The 10,755-nt window shown below is 36.8% G+C and overlaps 1 pseudogene; it reads right to left on the bottom strand.

The window, feature by feature from the left end:
* Positions 1-711: 711 nt before the first annotated feature.
* On the bottom strand, positions 712-1,200 carry LOC109558181 (gametocyte-specific factor 1 pseudogene; annotated as a pseudogene).
* Positions 1,201-10,755: the final 9,555 nt, after the last annotated feature.

The following is a 10,755-nucleotide window of genomic DNA, read 5'->3' as shown; positions in this document are numbered from 1 at the left end:
GACAAGTTATTCAGGCATTCATTCAGTGTACATCAGTTTTGTACCTGTGCTAATTATCAACCTGGATATTTGCTGTATAACAAGGTATTTACTAGCCATTCAAGTTGAGCACTTGAAATATGGCTAATGTGACAAAAAAAAAATTTTAAGTATTTAAAAATTTTATGTATTTTACATTTAAAATAGAAGGTAGTAGGGTAACATTTTTCTGTTAAACACAAATTTATTATTTTGGTAGGACTGGATTTTACTTTAACCACTGAATATTTAGCATCTATGTTGAGATATACTCTAAGTGTAGAATGTATAATGGATTTTGAAGACTTAGTATGAAAAAAGCCTATAAAATATCTCATTAATAATTTTTATACTGATTATATCTGAAATGAGAAATATTTTAGATACCTTACATTAGACAAAGTATTACTATTGAGACTATCTTTACTCATTTCTTTTTGCTTCTTATTTTTAATTTATTTTTCAAGTTATCTGTAATGATGGTTGATTTGAAACAGTTCTTCTGAGCATGAGGGCTCTTTCTTGCATCAAATGAGTCAGCACTCATAGAGGGGGAGAAAAAAAGGTACTTGTCACTTTGAAAGTCACAGATAATTTATCTTTCTATAATTAGATTAGGAGGGAAAAAATGAAGAACCCGCTGTAGCAGGAAGAAGCAAGGGCCTCTCATTTGATGAGATAGATATTCAGTTACTATGCATTTCCATTGTTTTTCCATGGCAGAGGCTTGGGAACTTGCAGGCCTGAAGCCACATCACTCGGGCTCCATAACGATGTTGCTTGGCTGGCAGGGCTGTGGTTACCACAGTAGTTGGCCGTGCCTCCAGACAAATGGGGTGCCGGTCTGTTCCTACAAATCTTTATCCCCCTGTTCATCGTTGAGGAGGGCACCTGTTTTGTGCGCTCGGTCAGAGTCTCTTGTCCAAGGTTCCTGGATGACTACATCCTGCTCAATACAGCTTTTGTCATCACAGCTTGACATATGCCTGATTTCAGCCAGAGGAGCCTGATGGTAGGCACTGAAGGGGCAGATAGCCAGAGTTTTTAAATAGTCAGGATTATTCTTTTTGTACTTGATAAGATGATAAGGAAATCTGCAGGCACATATCTGATTTTTTTTAAATCATAGGGACATTGTAATAGCCTTTCAGGGTCCAGGGTATCCATGTAAGTTTCTTCCATGTTGGAAATGAAGGAGCCAAGTCCAAGTGCTTGGCCGAGTCACGCTCTCCCCATAGTCACCCATGTTTAAAATGTGACCACTAGAAAATTTAAAATACATATGTGGCTTATTATATTTCTGTTAGACAGTTATTAGTAGGACTACATGATTGTTTTTTATCTTTTTCTATTAAAATTCTTGGAGGGTAATCAGTCCTTACAGCTTTTCCTCTCAAAAGGTTTTTATTACCTTTCTAACCCCTATGTATATATTTTCTCTAACAATGATCTCCAAGATGAAGGAACTTTTATAATACCGAAAACAACTTGGAAATAAAATCTTTGTTTCATATTTCTATACCCTTCTCTAGAAATTCTCAATTGACCTTTGAACATCAACAAGAATTTTGAGCAATTTTGAGAAATTGTGATGTTCTTTGTCACTGTGTATTATATTTGGCTCTTCTTAAATTGTCAACAATTTCAAGAATCATGTGCCTGAAATTTAAGCAAATTACCAGTAGATGGGAGCCTTGCAACTTTGAATCAGCGAGGACTTTTATCCTACCTTTAAGACCATAAACTGTATGCTACCAAATATTGAATAACTATATGTTGAGTGCTTATGAAGTTAAACTCATACCATCTCAGATATGAATAACGTAAGTGTCCTTCCGGTGTCCACCATAAAATCTGTGGCTTATGAACACACACTTGCTCCTTTCTTCTTATTTCCCATCTTGGGAGGGCCAAGTGGCCCCGTTCTGCTTCCTTAATCCCATCTAGGTTCTTCATGGAGACCTTGTTGAGGATCTGCCATTGTTGTTGTTTAGTTTCTAAGTTGTGTCCGAATCTTTGCAACCACATGGATTACTGCATGCCAGGCTTCACTGTCCTTTACCAGCTCCCAGAGTTTGCTCAAACTCATGTCCCATTGAGTCAGTGATGCCATCCAACCATCTTATCCTCTGTTGTACCTTTCTCCCCTTGCCTTCAGCCTTTCCCAGCATCAGGGTCTTTTCCAATGAGTCAGTTCGTCCCATCAGGTTGCCAAAGTGTCGGAGCTTCAGCTTTAGCTTCAGTCCTCCCAGTGAATATTCAGGACTGATTTCCTTTATGATTGACTTGTTTGATCTCCTTGCAGTCCAAGGGACTCTCAAGAGTCTTCTCCAACCACAGTTCAAAAGCATCAATTCTTCAGTGCTCAGCTTTCTTTATGGTCCAGTTCTCACATCCATACATGACTCCTGGGAAAACCATAGCCTTGACCGTACATTAAAAACCTTTGTTGGCAAAGTAATGTCTCTGCTTTTCAGTATGCTCTCTAGGTTGGTTATAACTTTTCTTCCAAGGAGCAAAGCGTCTTTTAATTTCATGGCTACAGTCACCATCTCAGGTGATTTTGGAGCCCCCGCCCCAAAATAAAGTCTGCTACTGTTTCCATAATTTCCCCATCTATTTGCCATGAAGTGATGGGACTGGATGCCATGATCTTAGTTTTTTGAATGTTGAGTTTTAAGCCAGCTTTTTCACTCTCCTCTTTCACTTTCATCAAGAGGCTCTTTAGTTCCTCTTCACTTTCTGCCATCAGGGTGGTGTCATCTGCATATCTGAGATTATTGATATTTCTCCCAGCAAACTTGATTCCAGCTTATGCTTCATCCAGCCTGGAATTTCACATGATGTACTCTGTATAGAAGTTAAATAAGCAGAGTGACAATATACAGTCTTCACATATTCCTTTCCCAATTTGGAACCAGTCTGTTGTTCCATGTCTGGTTCTGTTGCTTTTTGACCTGCATACAGGTTTCTCAGGAGGCAGGTCAAGTGGTCCCATCTCTTTCAGAATTTTCCACAATTTGTTGTAATCCACACAGTCAAATGATTTAGCATAGTCAATGAAGCAGAAGTAGGTGTTTTTCTGGAATTCTCTTGCTTTTTCTGTGATCCAATGATATTGGCAATTTGATCTCTGGTTACTCTGCCTTTTCTAAATCCAATTTGTACATCTGAAAGTTCCTGGTTCACATACTGTTGAAGCCTAACTTGAAGGATTTTGAGCATTACCTTGTTAGCATGTGAAATGAGTGCAACTGTGCAACAGTTTGAACATTCTTTGGCATTGCCTGTCTTCGGAATTAGAATGAAAGCTGACCTTTCCCAGTCCTGTGGCTACTGCTGAGTTTTCCACATTTGCTAGCATATTGAGTGCAACACTTTCACAGCATCATCTTTTAGGATTTGAAATAGGTCAACTGGAATTCCATCACTTCCACTATCTTTGTTTGTAGTGATGCTTCCTAAGGCCCACTTGACTTTGCACTCCAGGATATCTGGCTCTAGGTGAGTGATCACACCATCGTGGTTATCTGGGTCATAAAGATCTTTGTATAGTTTTTCTGTGTATTCATGCTACCTCTTCTTAATATCTTCTGCTTCTGTTAGGTCCATACCATTTTTGTCCTTTATTGTGCCCATCTTTGCATGAAATGTTCCCTTGGTATCTCTGATTTTCTTGAAGAGATCTCTAGTCTTTCCCATTCTATTGTTTTCCTCTGTTTCTTTGCATTGATCACTGAGGAAGGCTTTCTTATCTCTCTTTGCTATTCTTTGGAACTCTGCATTCAGATGGGTATATCTTTCCTTTTCTCCTTTGCCTTTTGCTTCTCTTCTTTCCTCAGCTATTTGTGAGGTCTCCTCAGACAACCATTTTGTCTTTTTGCATTTTTTTTCCTTTGGGTATATTTTTGATCACTACCTTCTGTACAGTGTTACAAACCTCTGTCCATAGTTCTTCAGGCATTCTATCAGATCTAACTAATGCCTTGAATCTATTTGTCACTTCCACTGTGTAATCAGAAGGGATTTGATTTAGATCATATCTGAATGGCCTAGTGGTTTTCCCTGCTTTCTTCAATTTACAGCCTTGTCTAACTCAATGAAACTATGAGCCATGACGTGTAGGGCCACCCAAGATGGAGGGATCGTGGTGGAAAGTTCTGACAAAATGTGGTCCACTGGAGAAGGGAATGGCAAACTACTTCAGCATTCTTGCCTTGAGAACCCTATGAACAGTATGAAGAGGATCTGCCATATCCTCCATCTGATTCCTGAGCCTGGAATTCTGCAAATTCTCTGTGAGGTCCCCTTCCTCTTACCATGGTGGGCCTCATGGCAGGCTGCTTTGGATCTCAATGCATACCTTTACCATCCTTTCCATTGCTTCCTTTGTGGGAGCATATGGAATCTTCTGGGTTGTCCACTTGAAAGCTAGGGAGATGATGCTTTCCTTGGCCAGACTTGTCCACTCTCTTTATGCTGCTGGGCCCACCCCATGTTGGCGTAGGACACCCTGCCCAGTGTATTTCTCCCAGGCAACCAAATGGGAGGCACAGCATGCAGAACTCTACTTTCGATGTCCCCCGAGCTCCCTGGTTTCGCTAATACCCCTTCTCCACAAGTCTCTAGGTTAGGCACTGGAGAAGCAGCACCAGTCTCCTGTGTTCCATCTCCGCTTGCCTCTCCTGTCTCTCTCTCCCTCTGTGCCTTCCCCCACCTCCACCCCAAAGCACTCTTACTGGTCTTATTCTTTTGCTGAATGGAAGGAGCCTTTGTGTCAAGCCTCTGTTCTCTCTAGATTTTATTTCCTTTTGTCTCTTACAACCCCAACATCATATTTGAGCCTTAAGGCGAGTAGAGATGAGAAGATCAATTTACACCCTAGAGTAACTGGTTCAATAAAGATTTTCAAAATATTGTACATGAACCAAATGTATTTTCACATAATTTTCTAATGTGTGCTAGAAGCAGAAATGTCACTTTGAACATTTTTTTGGAATGAAGGGAAGATAAGAATTTATGTCCAAAATAGGATTAAATAGATTTTAACATATCTTTTTAGTATTCTGAGACGTGTGATGGCTTGTATAAAAATCACTTCTCTTGGTCAGTAGTATCTTGTAACCTCTTTACTGCATGATGTCATGATTTGCCCAAAGAATCAAAACTGTTCTTTTTAGTTTAGAAAACTAGACACTCGGCTTATCTAAATGGACTGTCTGTATCCCCTACAGGTATAATTATAATGAGATCTTATTTTCTGCTTCTCCTAAGTTAAATCTAAAACCACAGGTCAAATATATGTCTACCTCTTCCTTATTCTTTGTTCCCAGAACTTTTCTTTTTCTATGAAAAGAATTAGAGAGCAAGGATGAGATGTATTTGATGGTTCATGATCTTCTTTGTCAGACTTTTTTTCTCTGATTCTGTCCTAGCTTATGAACACACAAAAACACATCTATTTGAATTCAGCTGATATCTTCCACGAAAAAAATAAGTCAGTCTCATCCCTCAGCATCTACTAAAGATATCAGGCAAATTTGGGTGGGGGGGGATCTTTCTTATTTTTTATAGCATTCAAATATTTTAAATGAGCAGTTGTTTTCTATAGGTTAAATCAATCCAATACCAGTAAGACAGATTGAAATGAGGCAATAACTAATTTCCAGACAGTATTTAGAATCTGGTGTAGTAAAAAGTTTGATTCTCTAGATTGAGAATCAAAAAAGAAAAAATTCTAGTACAGCTCTGCTATCATTGCATATGTATTTTTGAGTAGCTCATTAATTTTGCTGGGTAGAAATTCCTTCTACTATAAAAGATGGAGTTACACAAACAGTTCTTCTCACTCTGATAAAAATCTGTGATTCTAGTAGCTAGAGAAGGAAAGTGACCACATAGACTGAAAAAACAGGCAAGGACACATTTCCATCAGCTACCCCCACTTCTAACTATGCCCTTATATATTTCCTTCCAAACCAACAAGGGATATGGACTGTCTGGCAGAGTCACCAGGACAAAGGATTAAAGGAAGAAAAAGGGATCCAGATGTTTCCATTTGGAGTAATTGAATTTTCAGACACATCTAATTCAGATGAGCTCTATCCGTGGACAACCGAGCCAAAGACATGAAGGGGACTCTTCTAATTCAACTGGGTTCTTGTGATACCACTTCCCATTTAGCACTCTATCAATATTACCCCCTCACATGTCTGTGATGACATGGTAGGAGTCAAGAGGAAGGACACCCTTAATCAAAAAGCAAATTAAAATCTCCAGGCCCCCAGTGGTTTCACAGTAGTATTTACTGCATGCCCACTTAGTACAGAGTACTGTTTTAAATGCTATGATGAAAAGGTACAAAAAAGGAAGAATAATGGTACTCCAAAAAGTTCTCAATTTAATTGAAGAAAACATGAACACTATAAAAAACTCCCCTTTATGGCCTTTTAAAAACCTCATATAAATAGCAAATGTTTTTATCTGCACGTTAAATGTTTCCTTTAATCTTCCAAGGTTAGGCTCACATATAAATTTTATTAATTAAACCAAGAAGAAGGGGCCAAAATTTGCATCCTGCTTGGAAATTTCGATCTTCATCTACCAAGTCTTTTAAATTGTGGGGTAGATTTTTAGCTTAAGAAATGAATAAGAAACTGAAAGCAGCAGCAGACAAGGTAAGCAGGCAATTTACCGTCCTTTTCACTTTTGGGAGTGAAAAGCGGGAACTTTTAAGAAATACACAAGTAGAGCAAAGTGGAAATGTTTTAGGTAAACTAGGAAATATGGGTGCTCTTGCAATAAAGAAAATGCTGTATCTCAGGAACTGACGTGATTGGAATGAGCTTTACTTTGGGTCAGAATGTTGAGGCAAGAAGTGCAGGAGAACTGCATAAGCTGTCTGGGTGAGCCTTTCCTCAAGCCTGGAAAATTTGAGGTGACTTCTGTCACCTATTTCTTCCTCCCTTACCAATTTGTTGCTCTACATAAGCACTTGTTTTGTTATTGAGACCAGGTTTGAGAGTATGGAGTGAATACTTAACTCCTGTTAAGGAGTTGGTTGCTGGCTAGTACAAATAAGCCTTGAGAGTGACTGACAGCACTTAGGTGTGCCACCAGGCATTGTAGAATAAATTGCCAAATAAGTTGTACGGACAATCAGTTACAAGTTAGACAGACAGAGATCATGTTAGGATGGGTAAGGAAAAGATGTGGGATTCAAGTTAGGTCTTCAGGGATAATGGAAAATTGCAGTTTATAAAGTGAGTGGAATATTGTGTTTATCATTTTTTTTCTCCAACCAGCAAATGACAAACTATTAAATACAGACACCAACAACAATAACAACAGTAACGAAAAATCTGTTAACAAAAATGGCAAAGTGTTACAAGCTCCACTATATATAATGGGTCTTATGAATCATTAAGAGAAGAACAAACATTTCTGTAGAGAAATGGACTAAAGACATGAAAGAACAATTAATGAAGAGATATGAATGGCCAGTATACATTTGAAAATTTATTCATTTATTAGTATGAAAAAGTGAAAAGTAACGTGATAAAATGGTGGGAGTAGGTGGAAGGAATGGTCCTCTTAGGACTGGTGGTAGGAAAGGCTATGTTTGGATAATATTTTTAGAAAGTCAGTTTAGCCATATTAATCAATAAGTATCTTCTAAGCCAAAAAGCTATTTTGATAATGCTACATAAGTGAAACAATAGTACCTTGAAGGGGATTCCATCTTCCACCTTCCTGGTCAACACTCTTCTCTCTTCCTGAAATCAGAAAGTGTGATTTCAGAAGTATCACTTTTAGAAATCCATCCTAAAGAGATAATCAGATAATTTCACAAAGATCAAGTACATGCAAGGATGTTCAATATGGTACCATATATCTTAATGTGAAAAATTAGAATCAATTAGTAATACATCAATAAGATACTCAATAAATTTGGTACATTTGTAGAATAGAAACTGAGAAGGTTGTCACTGAGAAGGTTGTTGTGCATTGATATTCTTTGATATATTTAAAAGAAAAAAAGTTTGAAAATAGTATGCTATAGTCATCTCTCACTATCCACAGAAGATTGGTTCTAGGAGCCCCTGTGTGTAACCAAAATCTGTAGATGCCCAAGTTCCTTATATAAAATTGTGTAGTACAATGAATTCAGTTGGTTTTCCACATCCAGTGGTTTTCCATCCTAGGATTCAACCAACCATGGATGGAAATTTTGATACACGGTTGAATCTGCAGACGGGAAATCGTTGGAAGGCTGACTGTATGATAAGACCCTATTTATGTGTAGTACATCCATCTATATATATTAGCTATATTATCTGTGTGTATTAGATATAAATACATATACCTATATATATCTTAGATACATTTCTAAAGGGCAAATATAGAGGTAGAGTTGGTTGGGTCTGTTTTTTTTTAATAATTTGTTATATTATTTGAATTTTACTTAGTGAATATGTGTTATCTTTATAAATTATACTGTTAAAATAAAAATACTTTGAGAAAAAAAGCAATGTCCATAAAAATAGGTATAGAAACACATTTATAAAGTTGTTCCTCATAGAGATTCTCAATATAAGTTACTGGTGTTCCTCAAAGCCATATTTAGTGCAAAAAATCTGAAAAGATATATGTCTCTACATGTCTCTCTTGATCCAAGGATATTTTTAAAATAATATCTAAATGTGACATTTAAGCCATTTCATCCAAATATTGTTTGTCTAACTGATCTTTTGAAAAAATATTGCACTGCAGTGAACTTGGATTTTATTTTATGACAACTCCTTGGAGTGCATCTGGTCTATATAGTTGGTTGCCCTTGAAGTTGTCTTAGCCATTAATTCTAAGGAAAGGATTAACATCCTTTTGTTGAAGCTAAGGAAACTGTTAATGTTGGAAGAACATGCTTGCATAGACGATCATCCTACCTCCTCCCTTAAGTAAGGACTCTTGAGTTTTTCTGCAGGAAAGAATTTGAATCCTCTTCAGGGTACAGTCAAGATCCTACTACTGTTTCTTTTATGTGGTATCATCAAAATAGCTTTGGCTTAGAATTTTGAGGCAGTTGTAAAAGTATGGTTATTTTGGCCAAACTACCATAAACTCTCTGTGACATATACATGTAAAATAAATGCCTCTCAATGAACATGCTAATTTGGTATTTGTCCTCCCTTAGATACTGTATGACAGGGTGGCTAAATGACAGAGTGTTGTATGGTATAGTTATTTACAAAGCAGAAGAAAAATCTTCCCCAAATAATAACTATATTTTAGAATAATCAATTTGTCTTAGCCCTATTTCTGGTGCTAAATATCTACAGGAGAAAATTATCTCCTAGATTCATTCTTAATTTAAGATAGAAATACGTCTATCTTTTATGCATATCTTTGTATGCATATCTTTTATGCAAACAAAAACAATATGTTTTTGTTTGCATAAAAAAGAAGTCTTGTCACAAATGGCAGTAAATTTTAGAAAAATCTCTCTCCCCCTCTCTCTCACACACACAGGATTCCCAAGCTCCATCTACTTCAAATCTATAGCATCTCACATGGTGAAGCCTGAGCACATGCATTTTTAAAGCACTGCAGGCAGTTCTGATGGGCACCCAGGTTGAGAATATTCCTCCAGTGGGCAAGCCATCTGGCCCACTTAGTGTCCCTGGCAAATAAAATGTGGGCCTTCCACTGCAGGACTTAAAATAGTATTGGGTTTGGAACCAACTAGCTCCTGGAACAAACTGTCCAAAAGACCTCTAAGGTTGAGGCTAGTCTTTTGGGGGTTTTGGTGAAAATTTTTTTCCAGGAAAATTTCTTGCTTTTTTTTTTTTTATTATTGTAAAAGTAACACATTTACTATAGAAATTGTGAATATTATAAAAGAGCACAAAGGAAATAATAAAATCACCTGGAATTCTATCAACTAGATATAACCACAACATTGCCCATATCCTTTCAGATTCTTTTTATATATCACCAGAAAATTGTTGTACATGCAATCTGTAACATGCAATATAGCAGAAGCATTTTCTCATGTTAATATTCTTCTATGAAATCATGCTCATTGGCTATAAAATTTTTTTCTCATAATTATTGCTTTTCTACTTTTGGAAAATTATTGATTTTCTATTTTGGAAATTTTAGCTTTTCAATTTGAGTCATTAAAAAAAGTCTTGAAATGATCCTCCTTGAACATAAATCTTTATGTACATTTTGAGTACTTCCTTAAGAATCCACAAGTGGGATTAGTGGCTTAAAAAAGAATATTCATGAGGCATTTTATAAATACTTAATGCTTTATTATCCTTAGGAAAGGATATACTAATTTTACATTTTGTCTAAAATTTACAATCCTTGAATCCTTATTAATATTGAATGTTTTTATTATTTTTGTCTCATTATGCCTTATATTTATTTTCCAGTTAGGAAGGTTGCCTTTTCCTGTTGATGTAAACTCTTTGTTCACATGTGTAGTGTAGACCATATTTTTTCTACTTTATTTACTTAAAAGTTTTCCTTGTGGTGATTTTGGATGTACAAAATTTTGTAACTACTCTTTGAGAACAATTCACAATTCAAATATGTACCTACAAAATAGAGTCAGCCTTGGAAAGATCATCAATATGGCAAGCATGAGGCACCCTCACCCCACATTCCACCACCCCAAGCTCTAAATTCAGTGCTCTCTCCTGCCTAATCGTATCTGCTGCTGCTAAGTCG

The sequence above is a fragment of the Bos indicus genome, chromosome 4, assembly GCF_029378745.1.
Source record: "Bos indicus isolate NIAB-ARS_2022 breed Sahiwal x Tharparkar chromosome 4, NIAB-ARS_B.indTharparkar_mat_pri_1.0, whole genome shotgun sequence".
In the NCBI taxonomy this organism is placed as follows: Eukaryota; Metazoa; Chordata; class Mammalia; order Artiodactyla; family Bovidae; genus Bos; species Bos indicus.
This window is presented reverse-complemented; position numbering and strand designations above follow the sequence as displayed.